This window comes from Panthera onca, chromosome B4 (assembly GCF_046562875.1).
Source record: "Panthera onca isolate mPanOnc1 chromosome B4, mPanOnc1 haplotype 2, whole genome shotgun sequence".
NCBI classification, from domain to species: Eukaryota; Metazoa; Chordata; class Mammalia; order Carnivora; family Felidae; genus Panthera; species Panthera onca.
The window spans coordinates 118,288,216-118,315,442 of NC_138345.1; the positions used below are offsets into that span (position 1 = coordinate 118,288,216).

Genomic DNA, 27,227 nt, shown 5'->3' on the forward strand with positions numbered 1-27,227 from the left:
CCAGAGGTCTAAAAATCGGTCCACCAGCCTACATTCCTTCTGGAGGCCCTTAGGGAGAATATCTTTCCTTGCTTTTTCTAGTTTCTGGAGGTTGTCTACACTCTGTGACTCGTGGTCCCTGTCTTTAATCTTCAAGGCAAGCAGGTAGCATCTTCTGTCTTTTCTGACCTCCAGTCTCTTCCTCACACGGATCCTTGTGATTATACCAGGCTCACCTAGATAATCCAGGATAATGTCTCCTCCACAAAATCCTTAATTGATCACACCTTCAAAGTCTCTTTTAACATGTGAGGTAACATATTCACAGGTTCTGGGAACCAGAATGGGAACATCATTGGGGGGCCTACTGCAATGACTGTCATCACCACAGAAACAGGGCAGAGTAGGGGTTTAGTAAATAAGGCCTGTTGATGGTGTGCATGAATTCATTGTAATTTGTTTAGCTAATTAAGTCAACTAGAGTTTTAAGACATTATTGGAGAATCTTTAGTATATTAGTATTTGGCTTTGATTGGACAAGAAATGAGAATGCTTATTTATTACATCAGTGCTTGTCGTTCACATTCATTCATTCATACATTCCTTCACTTACTAAACATGGGTTGTGTACACAGGATGTATCAGATCCTATGCCTGGCACTGAAGACCCGATGACAAAAAAGACACAGCACTGGCCACAGGGAGCCCACAGTCACAGTCACAAAGAAATCACTGTTTTCTAGTGCTATAAATACAGGGACAACAGCCAGTCATGGACACTTTTGAGGCAACGGTTATGGGACAGGGCCTTGGCAAAGGAGAGTGGTAGAAAAGGGTAGAGAAAACTAAGTTGATCCTCATATCACGTTATTGCAGATATTATCTCCAATTTACAGATGGAAAAAACCCTCCCAAAGTAACTAAATGGGACTTCCGATCTTTCTTCCTTCAAAGAAGATGAAAAGGTTTTGATTTGTAACCTAGAGCCCCAGGATTTTAAGTATCTCCTTTTCGATTTTCTTTTCTCTCTAAATCCCCCACACATCATGACAGCTTGGAAGTTCTCCCGTTCTAGATGCCTGACTCCCAACTGTTCTACACCTCTGTCCTGTCTCGTGGCCCCCCGACCTCCGATGATGATGTCCTCCCCGCGTCTTCCTCAAGTCCTTTTATCTCCGAGGCCAATGAGGATGCTGCACCCTCTGCTCCTCCGGTGGGTAGTCAGAGACTCTGGAGGAAAGACAGAAGAGGAAGTTTTCTACACCACCCTTACCCCATCAGGTCCTCCACACAGCATCTGCAAACTCCCAAAGGGTGAAGTTGCTCTCCAACTCTAATACTTTGCTAAGAAGAAGCCTGATTTTTTTCATTAAATCCAACATGTTTTCAGCATATTTGGAACAACTTGTGTGTGTGAATCTACTTTTCAACTGTTAAGTTTTAGAAGTGAGGGCAGCAGGATTTGTTCTGTGGGACAGTGGTGAGATGTTACTTGAAATACTCAACTGGCTCTAGCCCTTCTTACACAAATTGGTGGGTGGAATTCAGAGAGAAAGATAGTAAGAGAAAGGGTTTCCAGCTGGGATAAATGAAAAGACCCTGCAACTTGAAATAAAGGAGGCTAGGGAGGTCACGGTAATCCTGGGCAAACGTGTCATATATATATAATATTGTTCACCCATAAAAAGGAATGAAATCTTGCCATTTGCAGCAACATGATAGATCCAGAGGGTATGATGCTAACTGAAATAAGTCAGTCAGAGAAAGACAAATAAATACCATATGATTTCATTTAGATGTGAAATTTAAGAAACAAAACAAATGAGCAAAGGAAAAAAAGAGAGAGACAAAGCAAGAAACAGATTCTCAACTATAGAGAATAGCCTGCTGGTTATTAATATTAATAACCTGCTGGTTACCAGGGAGGAAGTGTGTGGGTGGATGGGTGAAATAGGTGAAGGGGATTAAAACTTAACTTACCACGATAAGCACCGAGAAATGTATAGAATTGCTGACTCATTATATTGTACACCTGAAATTAACATAACACTGTATGTTAATTATACTTGAATAAAAAAATTTTAGTGAGGCATGCAGATAATAAACAACATATATACTCTTGTATGTAAACAACATGTATACTGTTGTATACATATAGTGTACAATATAATCAAATTATAAAGTACACTAGAAATTGATAAGTACTATAGAAAAAAATTTAAAGGACCATTTTGGAAAAGTGAGATTACTCACCTTGAAGTATGAGGGAGCCTCAGAGAGACTGCCCAGTTAATAAGTGGTAGAGTTCAACCTCTTTTACTACACCATGCTGCCCTAATGAAGACAGATTGTAAAGTTATTATGTATTAATGGTAATATAGGAGGGTTTTTAAATTATAATCATGCTTCCAGAATACATATTCAGAAGCTCAGGAGTATACGTTCATAGGAAATTTTCTGCGAAAACCAAATTTCAAATCTGTTCTGACAGTAATTTTAGATTTTCCCCATTTTTAAGTGCATACATTTAATTGCAGAAAGCACAAGTTTTCTTTACTGGGAAAGTATAGGATAAATGAGATACTCAGAAGACCTGAGTTCTAGTCTCAGTTCCTCCATTAATTCCATGTTTGGTCTTAGGCAAATCACTGAGCCTTTGCATCTCAGCCGAGTGTTGAAACAAGGGAGACTTTTGCCCTTAAGAAAAGGTCTACCAAAAATGGCAACAGTCTATGGAAGCTCCTTTAAACTTGAATATTCAATTTAGGAACAAATTACTTACACATATGTTAACCACATGTTTTCTAAAGTTGTCATAAAAATGTCTAGGGAGAGAATTCTGATTTGAACCCCCTGATGGTGCCTATGTGCAGTGGACTGTATTCTGTACTCTGATACAGAGTGACCGTCTTCTTTTTGTCTATTGAGTCTCATTATTTACTGTAAACGTTTATTAATATTACGTCCATTTTGGGGTCAAACAAAAGCACCGAATATTATTACTCTAAACCACAGTGCCTCTCTGATGTTGAACACTTACATCAATGCTCTATGATTACACCGGTGACATGTTTGCCCAGGATTACCGTGACCTCCCTAGCCTCCTTTATTTCAAGTTGCAGGGTCTTTTCATTTATCCCAGCTGGAAACCCTTTCTCTTAACTATCTTTCTCTCTGAATTCCACCCACCAATTTGTGTAAGAAGGGCTAGAGCCAGTTGAGTATTTCAAGTAACATCTCACCACTGTCCCACAGAACAAATCCTGCTGCCCTCCAAGTTAGCTGCTTCCCTATATTTCTCCGAAGCTCTCAAGGTTTTCTTTTTTTCTATCTGAGAATTAGACTTCACAAAAAACCAAAAACCAAAAAACAAAAAAACACCACCCTTAATTTCTTCCCCCCTCATAGTCTCTATCTCTGGACTATGGCCATTCCTTTATTTCTTACCAACTGAATTTCTGGGAATGAGCCTAGCGAAAGGACATCAGGCATCAATGCAGAAGTACAATTGGCTGAATGATGGAGTCCGTCGGGTTCCAACAGAGTCTCTTGAATTTGGTCAGGCTTCAGCCAGCCTCAAGCTTCCCTCCCCATACTGACCCAGCAGGACCCAGGAGTGTTTTCAATATCAGCCCTAATCTCAAGAACCTCACCAAAAAATGGGCATTATTTTCATGTTTCATGGTACAGTCCCAGTGACATCTACACCTCTTGACCCAAACCAAGAAAGCTACTGCACAGGCTCCTTGGGGTTAGAGAGAACAGAGCAAAATTCCTATCCTAGTCCCACTCCTGGCTGATTATACAGAGGGATGAAATCCACCCTGCCTAATAGGGTTGCTGCTAGTCACACATGGTTATCAAGCACTTAAAATACGGTTAGTGTCCCCGGGGAACTGAGATTTTAATTTTTATTTGAAAAATTAAATAAGTTAAATTTAAAAACTGAAACTCAATTTGGTTATTGGAAAACTTGTAAGAAACGATTTGGTCTTGTGACTCTGTATTGTCAACTGTTAATTTTATGAAATCTGAATACAGATCAAGTATTTCCAATGAAAATTTAGTGTCCAAATTGAGGTGTGCTGCGAGTATAGAATAAAGCCCAGGTTTCAAGCACTTAGTAACAAAAAATATACAATGGCTCATTAATAATTTTATATTTATTTCCAATTGCAATAATATTTTGAATAAAGTGGGTTAAATGAAATATCTTATTTATACTAATTAAGCCTGTTTCTTTTTAATTTTTTAATTTTAAAAAATATTTATTTATTTTTGAGAGAGAGAGAGAGAAAGAGACAGAGCATGAGTGGGGGAGGGGCAGAGAGAGGGAGACACAGAATCCAAAGCAGGCTGCAGGCTCCGGGCTCTGAGCTGTCAGCACAGAGCTGACATGGGGCTTGAACTCACAGAGTGCGAAATCATGACCTGAGCTGAGGTCAGATGCTTAACTGACTGAGCCACCCAGGCACCCCTGTTTCTTTTTAATTTTTTAATGTGGCCACTAAAAATTTTAAATTCTATTTGCGTCTCACATTATTTCAGTCATCACTGCTCTAGATCAACCTTGGGAGTATGTGGGGGTGGGGGGTGCGGGGAATGCTGTCTAGACCACCATTTTCAGGTTGCTGTTGGGGGAAGTAACTTCTGTTAATCACTTTCTATGTTCCAGGAATTATTCTAGATTCTTTCCATGTGTTATATTGTTTGATAATCATGACAACCCTTTGATGGAGACATAATAGAGGCTTTCAAAGATTAAACATGTGACCCCCTAAAATCACATATGTGGGGAGTAGCAGGCCTAGAGTTAACCAGAGTTATGTCTTAAAACCAATAATATTTATTTATTTATTTATTTATTTATTTATTTATTTATTTTGAGAGAGCGTGCACAAGCGGAGGAGGGGCAGAGAGAGAGGGAGAGAGAGAATCCCAAGCAGGCTCTGCACTGACAGCAGAGAGCCCGATGCAAAGCTCGAACTCATGAACCACAAGATCACGACCTGAGCCAAAGTCGGACATTTAACTGGCTTTCGTTAAATGTCCCAGGTGCCCCACAATAATATTTTAACAAAACTTGCGATGCGCTTTCGTAGTAGCTTTTTGTATCTTTTTTCATTAATCATAAATTTAGTCTTATGTATTGTAATTGTACCTCCCTCCCAGAGAAGAGGTGAGTCTGAACCAAGAGAATGAGTGTGAAATGCTAAAGATAGTGTCTGGTACACGTTAACTACTATTATTTTTCATCTAGGAAAATGGTCTGATTCCACAAGCAAACTATTTCCACTTTATCACACTGCCTCACATTTGGGGATATTTGTGACACAAATTACCATAAATTTGCATGTATTCTTTTCAGTTCAACGTTAAGGTTGTTTGTTCTGTTTTGTTTTGTTTTTGACTTATGAATTGTATCTACTGCTATGTTTTTCCTTAACTTTTCTGGGCATTTCATATGTGTGGCCAGTGCCCCCTCAAATATTAACCCCCAAATTAATCTTCAGTCAAAATCATTCCCCTTTAATGTAGCATATGGAGAATTTAACTTATGCCTTTTATCCCCATTTTCGTACAAAAAGGAACGGCCCAGACATTAATGCTTACTAATTTTTAGCTAAGTTTAGCACAGGTAGGCAGTGGAAAACAAAACAAAACAAAACAAAACCCTCCCGGTGACTTCCAATCCTGTCTTTCAGATAGTATTCTGCTCTGACTGAAAGAAATAGGTACAAAACATGAGCAATGATAATAGTTCTTATCGCACGGACTCAACCATGGAAACTACGGATGCCCAACACACCCTGCTTTAGAAGCAGCATGTCTCGAAAGCCCTGGTGAAATTGCTAAGGAGCCAAATAGCCATTTGATTTGGGTTTTTCTCCTTCTGTCCTTTATGGTCCTTTATAAGTCACTGGTGAATCGATTTCAGGAATATCAATAAGGAAACTTTAGTGGGTAATCTATACCTGAACAGGGGACAGAAAAACAGTCACTAATTCCGGTTAGTTTTATAGTTTACAAAGTGCATTCACCCACATTAGCTTATCTGAGCCCCTCAGCTCACTGGAAGAATGTGTGTCAAACTGTACATCTGCTGTGATGTTCATTTCGTTCCTTTGCCACTGCCTCCCACTAGAATGTAAACCCCATGACAGCAGGAATCAGTTTTCCGTTTCGTTCATGGCTGTGTCCCCGACACGTTAGCCCACTGCCTGGTCATCCAGAAAGTGCGCAATAAATAACTGACTGAATGAGTTGTGTAGATGATCTAGAGAAACAAAGAGGCAGTACAAGCCCACAGTGGAATTGCAAACCACAGGCAAAGGGAACGCTGGACTCTGTTCACCATCCTCTTGCCAGAAGCTGTTTTCCCACAAATGATGAACAGATTTCTTTTACGTATGACATGTGTTCAGTTGTCCCCTATTCTTTGAGTGTGGCTTTTCAAATGTATAAAAATGAAGTTCCTGAGAAAATATCCGAATATCCAAATATCCAAAGCAAATATCACAGCGAGTGGGTCAGTCTGAGCCAATTAGAGTTGACAGGTGAGGAACCTAATTGTGAGGCCCCATGTCTAGGCACTCGGGGTGTGGTTCAATGTCCCTTTTGTGGTGCAGTGAAAATGTCACACAATTGGAAAAACACATTAGAGCCAGTATATGTCCAACTCCATGCTGAACTAGTGCCAAAGCTGAACATTTGCATTCAGCTTTAAAAAAAAAAAAAAAGGAGAAGAAAAGAGGTTCAGAATGGCTGTCTAGACCTTGGTCCCACACAGCGCTGAATACAACACTTTCAGGGTGCGTACAGGCACTGCCTTGCTGTGAGAGCCAGGAAGGACTTATACAAAAGGAAGGTTAAACCCCAGGAAGCAAGGAAAGGGACGAACATCTAATTTCCTTTGATTCGGTGTGATGCTAAATAAAACCCAGCAAGAACCAGAGTGCTCAGGACCACACTGACAGCAGGGGTGGGGAGTGGGGAGAGAATCCAACATTTATAAACATACATCTTTCAGAAACCAAAACAAGTTTTGTTCTTTAACACTCTGCGGTCAGGACATTGAAATGTTCAGTTCCTATTTATTTACCCATTCTTCCATTTATTTAACAAATACAAACCCTGTGTCTTGCATGCATGGGGCTGGATACAGGATGATAGGTAACTGAGCCACGTTTCCCCTTCTCGAGGAGCTTCACTCTATTACATGGGAGAGACAGCCACAAACAAATAATAGGATTGTAAGACAATTTTTTATATGTAATTCTAAAAGCTCAGTTTCCTAGGGTGGCTATAACAAATGACCACAAACTTGCTGTCTTAAAACAACAGAAATTCATTTTCTCACAGTTCTGGAGGTTAGAAGTCTGAAATCAAGGTGTCAGCAGGGACCTACTTTTTCCAAAGGCTCTAGGGGAGAATGCCTGCTTGCCTCTTCCAGGGTCTGGGGGTTCACGTCGTTCCTTGGCTGGTGGCTTCCTAACTCCAATCTCTGCCTCCCTCTTCAAATGGGTCTCTCTTCTGTGTGTCTTGTATAGGGACACTTGTCATTGGATTTAGTGCCTACCCAGATAAAGCAGGTTGATCTCACTTCAAGATTCTTAACTGAATGACATCGGCAAAGACTCTTTTATCCAAACAAGGCCACATTTCCAAGTTCCAGGATGTGGACAGTTTCCAGGAAGGGGGCCACCATTCTACCCACTACAGATAGCATATGTGAATAATGAGGATATTATCCGGAAGACCTACCTAGAGGTGGTAACACTCAGGTTGCAGCTGAAATGTTATACAGAAGATGTAGGAGTTCTATAGGCTAAATGGGAGCAGTAGGCTCTCATTGCAACAGAAGGGATAGAGGAGCGAAAGTATAAAGACATAATGGATGAGTATGAAACAACAACAAGCAGCTCAGTGTGTCTGGAGGGTAATGTGAATAGAGAAGAGAAGCAAAGACAAGACTGGAGGCTGAAGCAGTGGCCCAACCGTGGAGGACTCATAAGCTACACCATGGAGCCTTGAGCTGTTGATTAGCAGCTCTTAGCTGGTATGCCCTGGCACCTTGGGCGCTTGCCAGCTTTTCAAATGTTGGTTTAATGTTGGAATGGCTACACTCCAGCCGTATTGAACTTCCAACTCTTCAGACCGGACACACTCACTTTCACCTCTGGGTCTTGCTACTCAATTTTTCTCCAGCAGAAATGTTGAGTATTACTATTTTCATTTTATAAAGAAGATTCTCATTTTATTTATTTATTTATTTTTAATTTGCATCCAGTTAGTTAGCATATAGTGCAATGATGATTTCAGGAGTAGAATCCAGTGATTCATCCCTTGCATATAACACCGTGTGCTCATCCCAACAAGTGTCCTCCTTAGTTCCTCTTGCCCATTTAGCCTATCCCCCACCAAAACCCCTCCGGCAACTCTCAGTTCATTCTCTGTATTAAGAGTCTCTTATCTTTTGCCCCCTCCCTGTTTTTATATTATTTTTTCTTCCCTTCCCTTATGTTCATCTGTTTTGTATCTTAAGTTCTTCATATGAGTGAAGTCATATGATATTTCTTTTTCTCTGACTGACTAATTTTGCTTACCATAATACACTATAGTTCCATCCACATAGTTGCAAATGGCAAGATCTCATTCTTTTTGATTGCCAAGTAATACTACATTGTGTATATATACCACATCTTCTTTATCCATCCATCCATTGATGGACATTTGGGCTCTTTCCATACTTTGGCTATTGTCATTAATAATGCTATAAACATGGGGTACATGTGTCCCTTCAAAACAGCACACATGTATCCTTTGGATAAATACCTAGTAGTGCAATTGCTGGGTCATAGGGTAGTTCTATTTTTAATTTTTTGAGGAACCTCCATACTGTTTTCCAGAGTGGCTGCACCAGTTTGCATTCCCATAAACAGCACTAGAGGATTCCTCTTTCTCCGTATGCTTGCCAACATCTGTTGTTGCCTGAGTTGTTAATTTTAGCCATTCTGACAGGTGTGAGGTGGTATCTCATTGTAGTTTTGATTTTTATTTCCCTGATAATGAGTCATGTTGAGCATTTTTTCATGTGTCGGTTGGCCATCTGGATGTCTTCTTTGGAGAAGTGTCTATTCATGTCTTTGGCCCATTTCTTCACTGGATTATTTGTTTTCTGGGTGTTGAATTTGGTAAGTTCTTTATAGATTTTGGATACTAACCCTTTATCTGACATGTCATTTGCAAATATCTTCAATTCTGTTGGTTGCCTTTTAGTTTTGCTCATTGTTTCCTTCACCGTGCGGAAGCTTTTTATCTTGATGAAGTCCCAATAGTTCATTTTTGCTTTTGTTTCCCTTGCCTCCGGAGACGTGTTGAGTAAAAAGTTGCTGCAGCTGAGGTCAAAGAGGTTTTTGCCTGCTCTCTCCTCTAGGATTTTGATGGCTTCCTATCTTATGTTTAGGTATTTCATCCATTTTGATTTTATTTTTGTATATGGAATAAGAAAATGGTCCAGATTCTTTTTTTTTTTTTTTTTTTTGCATGCTGCTGTCCAGTTTTCCCAATACCATTTGCTGAAGAGATTGCCTTTATTCCATTGAATATTCTTTCCTGCTTTGTCAAAGATTATTTGGCCATACGTTTGTGGGTCCATTTCTGGGTTCTCTATTCTCCATTGATCTAAGTGTCTGTTTTTGTGCCAGTACCATACTGTCTTGATGATTACAGCTTTGTAATACATCCTGAAGTCCAGAATTATGATGCCTACAGTTTTGGTTTTCTTTTTTAGGATTGCTATGGCTATTTGGGGTCTTTTCTGGTTCCATACAAATTTTGGGATTATTTGTTCTAGCTCTGTGAAGAATGCTGGTGTTATTTTGATAGGGATTGCATTGAATGTGTAGATTTCCTTGGGTAGTAGGAGATTCTCATTTTATAAGGAAAATGAATGGACATGGAATCAAGACACAACTCCAGATGTTCTGCCTCCAAAATCACTTATTTGTCCCAGATACTACATTGATTGTTAATCCCAAATAAAACATTCCAAGGATAAATGGTAGATTTTATACCTGCATGCTATATTTGAAAACAGCAAAAAAGTAGTAAACACTCAAATAATAGTGACTTGAACAAGAAGTGGTTATTTCTCTCTCAAGTAAATGAGGTTAGTTGCACAGGGCTAGCACGGTGACTATACTGTCTAAAATCTCTGGAACCAAGCTCTTCCCACTCCCTGGAGTATGGTCCTGTCCTCACAATATAAGGTGGCTGCTAGAAATCCTGCCATCAGATCTCTGTTCCAAGCATAAGAGTGGATTAAAGGATAAAACAACAGTGGAAAAAAGGCACCAACCAGTTGATATTTAAGGCAAGTTTTTGAAAGCTAACCCCTGACACTTCTGTGTCAATAATGGGCAAGAATGCCCACTTTTCCCTACCTCTCTTGCCTATAGTAGCAGGAGTCAGGAGGAAGTTTTGTGTGTTCCAGATGACTCTGCTCCTGCCCTCCCCATACCACCAAACACTGCTAGAGGCAGAAGTAGAGACGGGGCCCCAGAACTCTGTGTCCTTAGCTAAACCGCGCTCTGCCCTTTTCTCTGCATGCAGAGCCTCACCAGCACTGTCTGTCCTGTCATCATCTCAGTGTGCGCGTTGCCCTGTTTACATCAGTCACAAAAACCCCTGACTCCCAGACTAGACTTCACCCCCAGGTGTCTCATTCCCACTCAACTTTATGAACAGTGAGGCAACTCCCATCTCTTCTTCTATGTTCTATCCTCCTATTTTGCTTCATTTTTCTACATAACACTTATCACCTAGAATAATATATTTTTAACTTCTCTATTTCCTCCTGGTAGGTAGATTATAAACTCAATTTGGGGGTTGGGAGGGCAGGGATTACTGGAAATTTGTTTATTTTATTTACCACTATATCCCTAGATCCCAGACTCCAGTAGGTGCTGAATAAGTATTTGTTGACTGACTGACTGAATGAATGAATCTTTTTGGTCAGGACCTATACACATGGCAAGACCTACAAAGGAAGCTGGGAAATGTCTTTTTGCAAGTGATCACATGTCTCACTAAAAATTGGGAAGAGGGAAGTATAGATATTGTAGGATAATCAACACCCTCTAGCACAGAGGTCACCTACTAAGTGATTTCATGTAAACCTTACAAATATGTTTATCTTCACTAAAATAAAACTATAATGACAGTATGCAACAATCCACCTGAAAGACAGGATGGAGATATGTGACTTAGAAGTTTTGGTGCCTGAAAGCCCTGTCTGGAGAAAGAAAAATAAGTATACACATATGCCATGAGACTTTACAGAGCATATGAGCAAAGTGATGCTCAAGGAAATGAAGTAGCTTATTCTGGAAACAAAATCCATTAGGTGTCAAAATGAGTGCCCAAATTTTTGGTTTTGTGCTCTCCCAGGTATGCCATTACCATGAAGTCTTGTCATACTGTTGGGTTATTGTTGATTTTCCATAGACAGAGACAGGCAGGGAGGGCCAGATGAATATATATGTGGTCAGAAAATCCATATCCTTCAGACAGAGCTAAAGGGTAAGAGGTGAAGACAGCTCAGGAGAAATGAGAAACCAAGGAATGCTGAATTTGTGAACTGATATGTTTTTGGCAAAAAGACTTTTAAGATATTCAATCATGATTGTTGGAGTCTAGCTAGTTCTAGATGTCTTTCTGTTAACCCAGTAACTTATTTGCTGTATTATTTACTTACCGAATATTGCATATGTGCATTCAAATGTAACCTTTTCAAGTGGAATCAGAGGTAAATTTCCAAGTTCATTTGTATTAGATTGTCCTATATATTGACGAAAATGAATTAAAGTTGAGAAAAAGTCATCTTTTTCTTTTTCCCAGCTCCTCTTATAAGATTTAAATGTTGTTCAATTTTGACAATTTTGCTCGTGATGTGTAAGGCTGAGCCAGACTCCGTTTTCTCCTCTTCAGATGTTGAGTCTGAAGAAGTGCTGACAAGCAAGAGTTTAAAAAAAAAAAAAAAAAGGCTGGCACATTTTTGGCAAGCCATTTGACATGTGGGCCCATTATTATTTTAGAAAGCAAGATGGCTCCTTGTGGCAGACAATTCTCTGTACCCCCCTCCCACTGCATACTTAGAAGACCATCACGTTGCCCAAGGTGTGGAAGCCAACTAATGAGAAAAAGAAAATGAGTCCTTAAAACTGCTGTGTCTTCATGCTGTGGTTGTAAATAGGAAGGGAGGGGGAGGGACTTTCCAACACAGGCATCTGATCCCACCTCATCAAGGAAGCAGGACTTGAATGCACCGCCATAGCGCCATAGCACTGCATTCCCCCCCAACCCCACCCTCACCCGCCAGAGTCCCTACTCCACAACACTGCAATTCCCCCATTGTTAGTTTTTACCTTCCTGCCTTCACCTGCTGTCTGTGAGATAGAAACCCTTTCTGTCTTTTCACCTAGACATCTCCAAAACTTCTATATTGCCTGGGGCATAACTGATACTCAATAAATATTATCGACTTTAATCAATTTAGCTATCACAGCTTACAGGGAAGGTATGTGTCTAAGTAAGTGGGAGCATACAGAGGGTTAAGAAAAAAACTAATTAGCATAGAGGAAAAGCATTACATAAACAAAATGAAATTTGAATATCTGTCCACTGAAAGTTTGGTCTTCATGATCAGTTTATAAACTAATTTTTCTTTCATTTTCAATGCACAGATACATTTCTTTAGCACGCAAACAACATAAGGGAATCTAAACGCCTTACGCTATTGTCATTAATGATGGCATTGATTTGGGTCACTGTCATTCTAAGCTTCACATGAGACAGAATGAAGCATAAGTTGGTTGTCATAGAAATTAAGAAATGATTCAGATTCTTAAAGAAGCTTGATTGGAGTTTGGAAGTGACTTACCATTCAATGTATTTTTAGTTGATGTTGAAGCCAAAATCAAAATTAAATCTTCTGTCAGTTAATTAAGTGTGTAGAAGAGTTTCCAATTAGATTTCATCAAAAGAATTACTGTGATGGAATAATGGTATCCTATTCAACATGCTTCCTTCAAATTTCTTCCACATACCTCCATCCTACTCTAGATTTTCTAACCCTCCAATCAAAGAGACAAAAAAAGGGGGGAAAGAAAAGAAAACATCTTCTCTAAATCCTTCAAATAATGTGGGTTCATCCCAACTGTCAGTGTTAGGATTCTGAAATTCTAAGTGGTAAGTGACATGAAAGGTGAGCAACTTAGCATTTATATTTCTATGCATATATACATTATGAAGATATATATTTCCATAAGTATCGTGCTAAGGGAGGAAAATGTCAAAAAGATCTTACGAAAACCTTAGAAATATTTTTACCTTCACTGAAATGAAACTATAAAGGAGGCACCCTTTATGAAGAGACTATCCTGAGATTTTAAACATATGAGGTGTATAATTACAGTCACTCTGCTTTCAGTTTATATTTACAATTTCTTCTTCACTAAATACTTCTCAGGGTAGTAATGGCTAATATCTATTAAGCTTTTACTATGCTGTGGGCACCATATTAAGTGTTTATATGTACATTGTGGCATTTAATTGTCTCAACAACCCCAGGGATAGATACAATTATGATCTTTATTTTATCCACACAGAAATTCAGCACAGAGGGATTAAGTGATTTGCCAAGCAACTGGCAAACTCTTATCTCAAACTCCAAAACCATCAACAACAACTCCTTTAGTTTTAAGTACGCTTGCAAACTATGGCCTGGTTGCAGGTAATATGCATAAAAAAGACCTTTTGTCTCTTTTCAGTGACCACTCAAATTTATGACTTCAAGGATGGTTCTGGCCAGACCCTGAATCCACCTCTGTCACTCTCCCCCATTTTTATCCTTGCCCCGGGTAATAGTTCTGAAGGTCAATTTTATCTACTCGTAACTTTGGGTTAAAAAAACCTCAGTTCCTTCTCTACCATCTATTTTGCTTCCGTTTCCCATCTCCACTAGAAAAAGTATTCCCAAAGGAAAGAGTCATAACATCTATACACAAGAGCAAGAAGGAAGAATTCTCTCAAATGTCCAAAAGTATTCTGAGAGCCGGTGGGATCAGAGAAGATAAAATCTGGAGATCTAAGTTGTACACTGAGTGACTGCATGTGGCCTTCATAAAAACGAAGCTTATATGAACTTATGCTAGTTCCTATTTTGAATTAAGTGACCTTTTGAATTCTGTGGACTGGGAAAATAAATAAATGCATACATACATACAGGGGAAACTAGGTGGCTCAGTCGGTTAAGCATCTGACTTCGGCTCAGGTCATGATCTCACGGCTCATCAGTTCAAACCCCATGTCAGGCTCTGTGCTGACAGCTCAGAGCCTGGAGCCTGATTCAGATTCCGTGTCTCCCTCTCTTGTTGCCCCTCCCCCACTCATGCTCTCTCTCTCTCTCTCTCTCTCTCTCTCAAAAATAAATAAACATTAAAAAAAGAATACAGAGTTTATCACTCAATTATACACACACACACACACACACACACACACACACACATGATTTACATGTGTTCCAACAACCCTCGCTATCTGCCTTGGAACAGTTGTGAGTTTTCGAAAGGACATGAGAAAATGCTGGTAGGGCTAGTGTACAAGAAATCAACAATGGTGGTATTAAAAAGGCATCTTATTGTCTGGAGATCATAAGTTCTCTTCCACTGCATCTTTCTTCCAATGAATTAAGAAAAAAGTGATTGAATGTCAGATTCTCAGGAGTGAGAAAAAAGAAGGCTTCAAACTAAAATGTCCAATCCCTGTGCTGTGATAAGTTACTTCTGGCAGGTTGACATCACTGATTGATCATGGCTCCAGAACCACCTCCTTTCTTGCCTGGAAACTTAACCTTCAGATTTTGGTAGCAATGAAGATTGACTTTGTGCTTCTCAAAGCACAGACAGAGTAATTCAAAAAGGAGAATTACAGATCTTATCTCATTATGCTAGTAAAAAAACTGATTTAGAAACCTGTTTGCAGAGAGCAGTTTTAACCATATTATGGTCCAAAATTAGATGCTCCCTTTGAGACTGGATGAAATTTGATCCCTTTGTCAATGACAGTAGAGGGTTCATTGCCACATGATAGAAGCTTGTGTGTGGTAGGTGATTCCTCAAAATTCCTCAGCAGTTATAAAGCAAACAAAATCAACCCTAGGAAACCTGATTGTGAGGAAACTCAAGAACCTTGCACTGTGTATGCCTCTGCCTTCAACAGAGAGCCTGGCTTGACCATTCCAGGCATATACAGCTCTTCCAATGCCTCTGATAAGATTGCTTCCTGCAGAGTGCAGTTCAAGATCCTCCCTTGTGGTAGGGCCACAGAAGGCTTCCAAAGGCCACCTAATCAACCACACTGACATTCAGTGGGGCCACTCATTTATCTTGCTGCACTTTAAGCCCAATTTTTGTGTGTCCTAACCATGGAAAACAACTCACTTTTTTTCTGTTTTATAAACCCCCTGACCAGAAAGAAATTCCGAAAGTAGGTTTCATTGTCTTTGTTTTGTTTTGTTTTGTTTTGTTTTGTTTTGTTTTGTTTCAGGCTGAATAATCCTAAATTTTGTATGCTTTCTTCTTGCTGGCCGTGCTTTCCATCTCATAATTCATCCTATGATTAACTGTAGCTTTCTAAGATCCTTCTAAAGTTTCGGTTGGGCCTAACCAAAGAAAAGTGTGATGAATGTGTGTCAACAATGAATATTAAGTGTTGTTTGCCAGAAGGCTCTCTATCTAACTGAACTGCCTAGTCCTGGAGCTCCTTAAATCACTAAAGTTATTCATTACTCTTGTCTCTAAAACCATCCTGTGCTGAAGTGCATAAGGTAATTGGAAAGGAGAGTGCTGTTCACAGGGATCTGGGTGGCAGATTAATTTGGGGGGTTAACCGGCTAATTGCATGGTATAAGAGGTGGTGACAGGGTGCAGTGCAAAGAACACGCGACCGAGAGTCACGGGCAGGGTGCAGAATTTTCCCCACCCTTGCCACTCACCAGTTGGGTGACCTGGGGCATGTGCCCAAGCTTTGGATCTTTTATCTGCTTCAAGAAGATACTGCAGAGATGACATTTATGATTCTACTCATGTCTGAAACTTGGAATTCAGTAACTTAATGTTAAGCAGAGCTCTATGAGGATATAATACAAAGTATATTTCCAAGGTGACAAGGTTGATGAAGTCCTCAGTAGAGAGTGCTGTATCTAAAGGGGCTGCCACAGAGGAGAGTTGTGAACAGCTGGGTATAGAGTGTGGGTTTTGGATGCCTGGAAACTGGGCAGGGGCGGGGGAGGGAGGGTGAGAGTGGGCTCCCATTCTGTTGAGAGCCTCAGCCAGCGTGAGAGATAATGTCTGAACTCTTCTGTCCTTCCTTACATAAGCCCAGCCGTGCTGAAATAGATCTCAATGATACTGGGGACATTCAGTGTTTACCTCGTATATACCTTTGAGGAAAATCTTATTTGTCAAAGACAAAATCATCTCCTCCTCTAGAGTTGCCAAGATGATAAATATCCTGGCAGAAAGGTTGATGACTATCAAGTTCTATAGTAAACCCAAGAGACAACTGGGATTTATCTTTTCCTTCATTTCAAAACAACTATCTCCAAAGAACTCAGCCACCATGGAGTTTTGACTTTCTCCAGTGCTTTTGTCCATGGCATCAAGAAGTGATAGAGGAGTTTCAAATGAAGCAAAGACAAAAATGCCCTTGAACCTTCTATCCAATGAGTTGGTATTCCTTCAGTAATTGAAATCAATATAGCACAGTGGTTAGGAGCTCATTCTGGACTCAGCTGAATCTGGTTTGCACTTCTCTCATTTAATAGGAGTAGGACCTCGATGGAGGCTGAGGTCTTTAAGCTTCTGTTTCTCCTCATCTGCCAAATGGAGATAATAACAACAGCTATCTCATAGGGTTATCTAGCTCATGTAAATTAATAATAAAAAGTTCTTAGCCCAATGCCTGGCATGAGTGCTCGAAAAATGGACATCATCGTCATTATCAATTTTATCTTCCAGGAGGCAAAAGTGATAACATTGTGGTTCTAAAGTGTTCAAAACTCACATTCAGAGAAAAGAAGTGCACTCTTATAATATGCTTCCCATTTCTGGCAGCTGAACACGGGATTGGAAAGTGAGCTGGAATGTGTCAGATACGAATCTCACAAAAATAGGTAGAGCACTGCCTCAAGCTAGTTTCCCAAGCCAGGCCAGTGTCTGATATTAAAGTTTCCCTGCAGTCGTATTGAAGTATTATTACTATATATTGCTTTGAAAACAGAAGCTGAGACTTGTGTCCTCAAAGTATCTTTTAGGCTGTCCTCATTGGTCCACCCAAGCTTCTCATTTTCTAGTGGAATCATGGTTTTGATCATTGTGAGACAAAAGACTGAGAATAGATAGATGACCAATCGGCTTGTGTGCCGATTCCCTAGTTTGATTTCAATTTTAATAAACACCAATGGGAGGAAAAAAACACAAATTTCTCTGTGGTTATGAATCCAGTCCTCTATGGATGAAGTCACTGTTATTATAAAGACTGATAGAAAATGTGAACAATATAATATTTGATAACATCAAGCCAAAAAAAAATGTTAAATGCTTTATGTAGTGGAGATTAGTGATTGGGTGTAATATTGTGTTGCTGAGTAAGAGACAAACGTATAAAAACTAAACATGGGCTTTTTTGCTCTTACTACAGTTTTTCTCTCTGTCAATTCAAAATTCTTGTTTTTATTTTTTATTAGTTTATTTTATGGACCTAAACAAGTTCAAGCTGCAAAAATGACATCTGTGTTTGTACAAGACAACAGACATCATTTGAATTTATTAATATGAAGCATTTTACACCTAGAAAAGACTCAAATAACCAATGTAGTAAGCAGATGGGAAAATATAATAAATAATCTGTCTTTCAATGACATTTATATCTTTTACTCATTCAGCAATGGCAGACAAAATAGGCAAATGGACTTTTTTATAGGCATAGTCTAGGAAAGCTTCTTTAAAGCTGCTTTTGTCAGAAGCTTATTTTTATTATATCGGATTGAGTATCTAATCAAGTGATCTGCATTTTATAATGCAAAAGTTTGAAGCCATTTTAGGGGGAAAAATACCTAATTTACAAGGGTGCTCAAATGTAAATAAAAGCCAAAAGTGTTTTCTGAAATGGAGAACATTTTAGTGAAAGTACTTCAACCTAAGACATTTAAATCTAAATTTTGCTTTCAGATGTACTTGTTCTAATATACAAAGCAAAAGATCGAAGAGCAGAAAACTAAACAGGTTTGGAGTTTTTAGCCTGAAGGAGAGAAAAAAATCAAGGAAAATTAAATTTAAAATCTTCCATTTTAGAAAGAGTTTTGACTAAGAATAGAAATGTATTTTTCTGTGTCCTCATTTACTTAAAAACATTTTTTAACATAAAGTCTCCATGAAAATTACCATCGGGAGGTCTTCAGTTGGGTAGAAGTCACCATTTACTGTTGACAAGAGTTTTTAAACATGGACGAAAGGGTTTGCCTTTTGTGAGATCTTTTGAAATATGACAGAGTGTTTTTTCCAAGTTGACTAGAGTTGCCCAGGTGTTATTGCCTTCAAATCCATTCCTACCCTCTTCAGATTCTTCTAGCTCAATTTGCTACGTTGGCAAGGTGTGTTATATTCCTCCAAAAATGTGATTTCTGCTATCTGGTTTTCAATTAATTAAAAAGGAGGCCATTACACTGAGGTGGCTCTCACGCTAGGATGGCTGATGGAAACAATCCAAAACCCAAGCCTGTAAACGCCTCAAGGTTATAAAATCGAAACCTAAGAACAACCAATCATAAATAGCCAACGAGGCTTTAAGTCATAGCCAATTACGTAATTTCCTTGCTTTTCTTCTGCACCTTTTCTGTTTAAGTCTTGCTCCCTAGCTCCTGTCTATGGAGTACCACTAACCACCCCCAGGTTGGTGTTGCCCGATTCCAATAAATTTTTGCTTGTATAAACTCTTAAAAATGTTAATATGCTTTAGTTTATATTTTAACAGTGTTTAGGGAAGGATTCGTTAGAGATTAATTCCTCTTCATTTTTATGTCCACCATGGTCAGAGAGCAAAAGTTAGCTATCCTGCTTATACCTTTCAAAGCTAATTGAAATTTGTCACAATCAAATAAGCCTTGGGAAGTAGTTGCATTTCTGGATGCTTCTCATTGTACTTATTTATTTATTTGTATTCTTTTCGGTGCATCTTTTATTGCTTATTGCTGTATTTATTTTTTAATGTTTTTTTATTTTTGAGAGAGAGAGACAGAGCACGAGCAGGGGAGGGGGAGAGAGAGAGAAGTGGGCTCCAGGCCCTGAGCTGTTAGCACAGAGCCCGACACGGGGCTCAAACTTCTAAGCTGTGAGATCATGACCTAAGCCAAAGTCAGACACTCAACCAGTTGAGTCACCCAGGCACCTCTGTTTTCAAGGTAGGATAAGGTTCTTTCATTATTAATTCCAAAAATGAAATGTCCTATAGTTAGTTCTGCTTTTAAATTCATTTTGATCTTAAAATGAAAGTCATCTTTTCAAAACCTGCCCCTTTATAGGTAGGCGGTAGAGTTTTAGGTGAGTAGCAAAGTAAGTTATCCCCTTAAGCAAAGCTTTCTGCATATGTGGGCAGGGGTGGGGTGGGGGGTAGGCTTTTAGACTTAATGGACCTTGTGTTGAACAATATTCTTTCTTACTAAAAATCTCAAAGTAGCAAGTCTGAACCATGTTGAGTGAGTTACATTTGCAGTGGAGGAGAGTACAGAGAAAGCGATTAAACAATGAGGGAGATTCCATTTGAAAGATAATCCTAAGTACAAAAGAGGTAAATTCATATTCATCGTTTTGATTCAAGTAGTTATTTTCCACTGAATGAATGGCTGCCACGTTTAAGAACAAACCAGTGGTCTAATTGATTATATTTTCTAAAATTTGCCTGATTTTGGTGAGTGTCTTAATCTATTCAGGCTGCAGTAACAAAATACCATAAACTGGGTGGTTTAAGCAAAACAGAGAAATTTTCTTCACATTTTGGAGGCTGGAAATCCTAGATCAGGGCATCAGTATGCTTGGGTTCTGGTGAGAACCCTCTTCCTGGCCTGCAGATAGCTGCCTTCTGGATGTGTGCTCACCTGGCCTTTTCTTGATGAATGTCTGAGGGGAGAAAGAAGTGGGGGGATAAACTCTCATGTTTTTTCTTATAAGGGCACTAATCATATCATGAGGGGTCCACCCTTGTGAACTTCTCCAACCCTCATTACCTCCCAAAGGCCCCCATCTCGAAATCCCATTACATTGAGGATTAGGACTTCCAATCTATAAATTGGGTGGAGAGGGAAACAGAGATATTCAGTCCCTAACAGACAGTCAAACTAGAGCTTAACTAAACTGTGCATGACACTCAGTAAAACTCGTGTCTATGCACATCTTCCCTTTGTACTCCCAGATTCAGAAATCCTTCAGAAACCCACGTTCTCCATCCCCAAAGCTGCATCTCCACTGGCCCCTCTCATCCACACATGCATCCGTGCAGAAGACTCCAGCTCTCTTCCCTTCCTGTCTTACCCATCAAACTGCTAGTTGTCACCCTAGAGGTCAAAAAAGGGGCAGTGTTCATGATCAGAAGAGGTAATGTCCTGCATGCTGCATCATTTTAGGAAGGTATGCCTCTTCTTATTCTTGTACATCTCTACCACCTGTCTTGTATATCTCTGATCTACACTCTCTAGCTTATCACAGACAAGAATCCTCACTGTTCCTAAAGCCTTAGCAGCTTGAGAACTTGATTATAGTTTACATGGATAAAGTGCCTTGTGACTTGAGATGCTTTCATAAACACCAATTTGGAGGATCTTCACTTTTATAAGGTGAAGAGACTAACATTACACAGGTTGACCCTTGCCTGAGGACCCAAGTTTAAGTGGTAGATTCAGGACCCAGCCCAAGCCCTCTGCACCACGGACCCAGGCCCTCCCAGGATGTCAGTTATCCATTATACAACGCTACCACAATCTCTGCAGTTACAGTACAATAAACTCTCTCTTGTCCAATTATTCTCAGATGCTCTTTTAAACCTAAAAGCTAGTAAATTTTAACAACTGAAATTATATAAAGGAATGCATATGTGTATTTTTCGAAGGATGGACAACACAAAGTATTCTGTTGACCTCCTACCACAAGCTTCTTTCATCTTGCTCATTCTATCCAGCTGCCCCACAAGGAGGGAACGTTTATTTTTTGAGCTCCTCATAGGGTCCAGCATTGAGCTGTACCCCACATGAGAATCACAGGGTATTGTTTAAGGAACTCACTCTGAAACTGAACAAAACAAACTTTGATCCTAAACCTGATTGCACCGGTTAGCCATAAAACCTTGAGGCTATTCATTTGCCTTTCTAAGGCTCAGCTTCCCCATCTGTTAAGCTAGAATAAAAGCAATAGCGAGGAAGATTGTGGATATTACATAAGAGAACTCATGTAAAGCACTCCACACACTATCTGCCATGTGGTAAACATTGCCTATTGTCCATTATTACGATTGCCATTTATTGTTCAAAGACAAACAAGACATAGTTCTTACTTCAGAAGACTCACGATGTAATACGGAAATGAAAGAGGCTTAAATAATGCCAGGATAGACAGATTCCAGAAAAACAGGGAGACCTAGATTTTCCTCTCACAGCTCTCTTCCTACTAACTCCCAAATGTCTTAACTCTCTTGACCTAAGACTTAGTAAAATCCTGGCTGATTTAATCCTCAGTATTTTTTTCCTTGAGAAATAAAAATTCCAATGCATGAAAGTATGTCTGCAGAAATGGCAAGCATATGGAGTAAAAACTCAAAGCAAAAAAAAAAAGAAAGTATAACAGTTTAGAACTCCAGCTTGATGTAGTGTTGCAATTCACAGCCTTGTCAGTCTGTTTTATAACACCATTGCTCAAATTTGTGACAAAGTCCCAGCCCCAGAATCCTAGAATGAAGAAATTTGGCATGGTGTAGACTTGTTTACATTTTCTTCTTCTGAATATTTTCATTTAGAAGTTGGTGTTTCCTGGGGTGCCTGGGTGGCTCAGTCAGTTAAGCATCTGACTTTAGCTCAGGTCATCATCTCATAGTTCATGGCTTCAAGCCCTGCATCGGGCTCTGTGCTGACAGCTCAGAGCCTGGAACCTGCTTCAGATTCTGTGTCTCCCTCTCTCTGCCCCTCCCCAGCTCGCACTCTGTCTCTCTCTCCCAAAAATAAGTAAACATTAAAAAAATTTTTTTTTTTAATTTGGTGTTTCTGGTTTAGACACCCTTGGTTACAAACAGGAAGATAAAAATATCAAATATCAAGGCAAAGTGGGACAGAAGTCAAATTGGGTCTGAGATGATCTCAAGCCCCTTCTACCTCCCTTTCTCTATCAGAGATGGTCACTAACACAGATGTAAAGTGAGGACAACTGGTGTACAGGCGGAGCACTTTTCTTTAGTCATCAAGTACTTCTCATGGGCCAGGGACTGCTTCAGGTAATTCACAATTAATGAATATAGTTCATTAACCCTCATAACAACCCTATGAAGTGGATGCCTTTATTATTCTCAATTTACAGATGCAGAAACTGACACACAAAGAAATTAAGCAATTTACCCTAGGGCAGAAAGACAGGAAAAGATGGACCTTGGATTATAAACCCAGGTATAAACCCAGGTAGGCTCCATAGTTTAACTGCTTTGCTAATATTTATGCTGGGTTTTTTTGCTAGGAAATGCTGTTTTTTGCTAGGAAATGCTGGTCTTCCACTTTGTGACCACGTGCCATTTGCGAAAGTGGTGATGGAGGTACAGACGTTGACCGTGCATGTGATTTAAGCCTCTTTGGGGCCACTTGGCTTACAGAATTTAAAAACGCTAATGTTCCACCTTAAGAATCAAACTTAATTCTTGCACACTGGTTTCTAAGGATTAAGCCTCTTCTACCAGGATGATGATAGGTTTATATATTTAAATTTTGCAAAAACATAAATTCTAATGAAATAGGTGGTCCTCATTTTTACTAGGTTTGTGATTTATGATCTTAAATTACAGTCTTATGGATATGGGAGGGAGCAGGAGCATCAAATATTGAACATTTGGCTCCTTTTTAAAACAATTTAAATTGGAATTTTATGTAATTTTTCTTTTCTCAAATCCCTTTTTCACACTCAAATTGCAGAGCCAAATTCTACTTTAAACCAGATGACAAGTGGACGGATATTACAGTTTAGTTGTTTGGTGGCTTTGTTTTGTTTTGTTTTGTTTTACATTTGTTAGAGGGGAAAGTGGTACATTCATTTGATCCCTTCCTTCTTCTGCCCCCATGAAATCTCATACCTGAATTCAATTGAAAAATTAAGAAGCATTGAATTTCTATTACATACTGGAAAATATGTCCCCTGCACTGGCAGTGAATACCGCTTAGTAGGTATTCAGTAAATAGTTGACAATGAAAGGTGCTACGGATTCAGAGATGAATTTGATTCTTCCCTAAATTTGATTCTTCCCTTTCCTCCATGGTTTATGATCCAGTAAGAATCAGTCCTACAAACAACTGAAGTGCAACGTGATAGATTTTGAGAACGATGTACACGTGAGTGCTATAGATGACTCCTTACAGTAGTAATAGTAAAAAGGGAAACCCTTCAGAAAGAACAACTTCAATTCTTATTTTTCTTTCTTAAACTTTATTAGATTTTAAAAAAATTTAAAGTAATATATGGGGGCGCCTGGGTGGCTCAGTCAGTTAAGCATCTGACTTTTGATTTTGGCTCAGGTCATTATTTCACAGTTCATGGGCATGAGCCCTGTGTGGCCTTCTGTGCTAACAGCACAGAGCCTGCTTGGGATTCTCAACGTCTCTCTCTCACTCTCTCTCTCTTTCTCTCTGCCCTTCCCCCGCAAGCATGTGCACCCTCTCTCAAAATAAATAAATAAACATTAAATAAAAGTGATATATGATTTTGTAAAAAAAAAAACAAACCATACAATACACAGATGTATTTATAAAAAGCAAATAATCTCCTCTGTACCCTATCTTTTTTTAATGTTTATTTATTTTTGAGAGAGAGAGAGAGAGAGCATGAACAGAGGAGGGGCAAACAGAGAGAAAAAGACACAGAATCTGAAGCAGGTTCCAGGCTCTGAGCTGTTAGCACAGAGCCAGACACAAGGCTCAAACCCATGAACCACGAGATCATGACCTGAGAAGAAGTCGGACACTTAACTGACTGAGCCACCCAGGCGTCCATCCCCTGTTCCTTATCTTTTTTTTTTTTTTAATTTTTTTTTTTCAACGTTTTTTATTTATTTTTGGGACAGAGAGAGACAGAGCATGAACGGGGGAGGGTCAGAGAGAGGGAGACACAGAATCGGAAACAGGCTCCAGGCTCCGAGCCATCAGCCCAGAGCCCGACGCGGGGCCCGAACTCACGGACCGCGAGATCGTGACCTGGCTGAAGTCGGACGCCCAACCGACTGCGCCACCCAGGCGCCCCCCCTGTTCCTTATCTTTAATCTCAGTATCCTTGAAGTATTTTTAAAAATAAAAATTATATATTCTTCAATACATAAGATTTATTTTTTCCTAACAAAGGGGGGGTGTAATATACATATCACATTGGAATTCCACAAAATATTATGTGTATATCTCCAGATCAATAATATAAATGGAATGCTTAAAATATATAATGTTGCATATATTAAATATACCATAATGTATTCAAGGATAAATTCTGGTAGGTAATCAGATCAGAGCCTTTTTTTTGTCTTTGTTTTCCGGTTTTGTTTTGTCTTTAAAACATCCCCATGTATCTGTCCTTAGCTGCAAGTGCTGTTTGTTTATTTTGTTTGTTTGTTCTAATCCGCTTTACTGAAGCATAGTTTATATTCAACGAAATTTTGCCATTTTAAGTACACAGTTTGATATGTTTTAACAATCATGCATATAAAATATATACAGTCACGTAAATACCACAGTAAATGAAATATAGAACGTATCCATCATCCTCAAAAAGTTCCTATGTGCTTTAATTCAGCACTGCCTCCACATTCACTGATCTGCTATTCTGGCTATAGTTGGTGCCATTTCTAAAATTCAAACAAATAAAAGCATATACGTATAGTATTTTGCGTATGGCTTCTTACCCTTAGCTTTTAGAAATCTAAACCAGATGTTTTTCGAAAATGTCCTCCTAATCTGTTGGCTTGCCTTTTCATAGTCTTAGAGTCTTTGAAAGAGCAGAAGTTTATAATTTTGAAGAAATACAATGTATTGATTTTCCTTTTATGGTGTTCTTTTTGTCTTATCTAACAGATCTTTGTCTAAAACAAAATATCTTTTGTTTTGAAGACTTAGTTTTTTCTTATATATTTAGATCTATATTTCAAGTTAGATTTATGTGTGGTATAAGGTAAGAGTTGAGTTTTATTTTTTCAATTATATGGTATCCATTTATTGCAAAGCAATTTAGTGAGGAGACTATCTGGTCTGCACTGAATTGCTAAGGCACTTTTGGCAAAAATCAACTGAACATGTAGGTATGTGTCAATTTCTGAATTCTACTTATGTCTGTGCTATACAGTTTCAATTACTGTAGCTTTGTCTTGAATTCAGATGATATAAAACGTCCAATTTTGTTCTTCTACAAGGTTATCTTTACTATTCTAAGCCCTTTTTACTTCCATATATTTTGGAAACAATTTCTCCAACTTTATAAAAAAGTCCACTGGGATTTGATTAGGATCACACTGAATTTATAGATCAATTTGAAGAGAACTGACATCCTAGTGGTATTGGGCCTTCCACTCCATAGGATGCGTCTCCATTTATTTAAATCTTCTTTAAATTCTTCGATTTAGCAAGATTTTGTAGTTTTCAGTATACAAGTATTGTGCATATTTTGTTACATTTATCTGTAATTTTTGTATGTTGTTTACACTATTGTAAATATATTTAAATTTCAATTTCCAATTGCTTGTTGTTTGTATAAAAATACACTTGAGTTTTGAACATTGACCTCGTATCCTGCAAACATACTAAGATCAGTTAGCTTGTTTTTGTTTTTTTAGATTCCTTAGGATTTTTTATATATAAACCCATAATTACATGAAAAACACAGGGTTATTCTTTCCTTTCCAATCTGTATGCATTTTTTTTTCTCTTGCCTTATTACTAACTAGAACTTCTAGTACAATGTTGAATAGAAATAGTGAGTGTGAACAATCCTTGCCTTGTACCTAATCTTAGGGTGAAAGCATTCAGTATTTCACCACTAAGTATGATGTTGTTTGTGATTTTTTTCATAGATAACTTTTATTAGGTTGAAAAGTTCTTAACAATTCCTTGTTTCTTACAACTTTTAAAAAATCATGAATGGATGTTGAATTTTGTCAAATGTTTCTCCTACCATATTAAGATTAAAACTTTAAAACTTTTTCTTCTTTAATCAGTTAATATAGTGAATTATCATATTGACTAGTTTTCAAATGTTGAACCAACCTTAAAAATTTTTGGAATAAATCTCAGTTAATCGTGATATATCATTTTATGTAGTGCTGGATTTTCTTATATTGGTAATTTTCTTCTTTTTGTCTAATTTAAAAAATTTTTTTTAATGTTTTTATTTATTTTTGAGAGAGACAGAGCATGAGCAGGGGAGAGGCAGAGAGAGGGAGTCACAGAATCCGAAGCAGTGTCCAGGCCCTGAGCTGTCAGCACAGAGTATGACAAGGGACTTGAACCCACAGACTGTAGACTGTGAGATCATGACCTGAGCCAAAGTCGGATGCTCAACCGACTGAGCCACCCAGGCGCCCCTTCTCTTTGTCTAATTTTGATAGCAGGGTTACACTTGTCTCAAGTCAATTAAGAAATGTTTCCATCTCTTCTACATTCTGCAAGAGTATACAAAATTGATACTATTTTTCCCCTAAATGCTGAAGAAAATTTACCAACAAAGCCTTCTAGGCCTGGAGTTTACTTTGTGGGAAGGTTTTAAATATGAATGTCATTTCTTTAATAGATATTTGGGTATTCCAAGGTTATCTATTTTTCTCCTTAGGAGAGTTTGGTAATTTGTCTTTTTCAAAAAATTTGTCCATCTTGTGTACATTATCAAATTTATGGGTATGAAGTTCTTTATAATTTT

The 27,227-nt window shown here is 38.7% G+C and overlaps 1 long non-coding RNA gene across 7 annotated transcripts in view; it reads right to left on the bottom strand.

Annotated features, from left to right (window-relative positions):
- Positions 1 to 691: 691 nt before the first annotated feature.
- LOC132693915 (uncharacterized) overlaps positions 692 to 27,227 on the bottom strand; it is a 101,823-nt gene continuing 75,287 nt past the window's right edge. For all 7 annotated transcript variants that reach the window (XR_009617038.3, XR_013556545.2, XR_013556542.2 and 4 more), the window contains 4 exons: positions 7,113 to 7,191; positions 2,233 to 2,313; positions 1,960 to 2,011; positions 692 to 1,209 (listed from right to left, as the gene is read on the bottom strand). This is a non-coding gene — a long non-coding RNA (uncharacterized LOC132693915). The remainder of the gene's footprint in view (positions 1,210 to 1,959; positions 2,012 to 2,232; positions 2,314 to 7,112; positions 7,192 to 27,227) is intronic.